The following is a 497-nucleotide window of genomic DNA, read 5'->3' as shown; positions in this document are numbered from 1 at the left end:
AAGAATACTTGAGTTCTATTCGGAGTCAATAACTTTCGTAGAGACCACATTTAGATATGTCGGGGGGGGGGGGGTAATACACCATTATGGCTTATTCTTTCGGTGTTCGTGTGTGCGACATGTCTTATCGGTCTATCTAACTACATGGTATATATAAACAACGAAAAAGAAAATGGAAGTACATACAGTGACATTATAAAGCGAATGTATGAAAAGAAGTTATATATATATACACATCGTAATGGATAGTGCTAACGCTGAAAAAATATCCTATATAAGTAGACCTCTACGAAAGCTGATGCTGCATCAGTCAACCATGAACATTTCTTTTAAATGCCAAATATGTGTCTAGCAATATTTCCAGCACTGTGGCTCTTCATGAAAGTCAACTAAGAATTCATAAGAAGTATAGGTTAGGGGTGTCTGAACGGTGGGAGAGAATTTCTTATTAGGAAGTCATGGGCCCTTAGAGTGTTATTTTCACTTACAGCAGGACG

Source organism: Penaeus monodon, chromosome 32 (genome assembly GCF_015228065.2).
Source record: "Penaeus monodon isolate SGIC_2016 chromosome 32, NSTDA_Pmon_1, whole genome shotgun sequence".
NCBI classification, from domain to species: domain Eukaryota; kingdom Metazoa; phylum Arthropoda; class Malacostraca; order Decapoda; family Penaeidae; genus Penaeus; species Penaeus monodon.
This window is presented reverse-complemented; position numbering follows the sequence as displayed.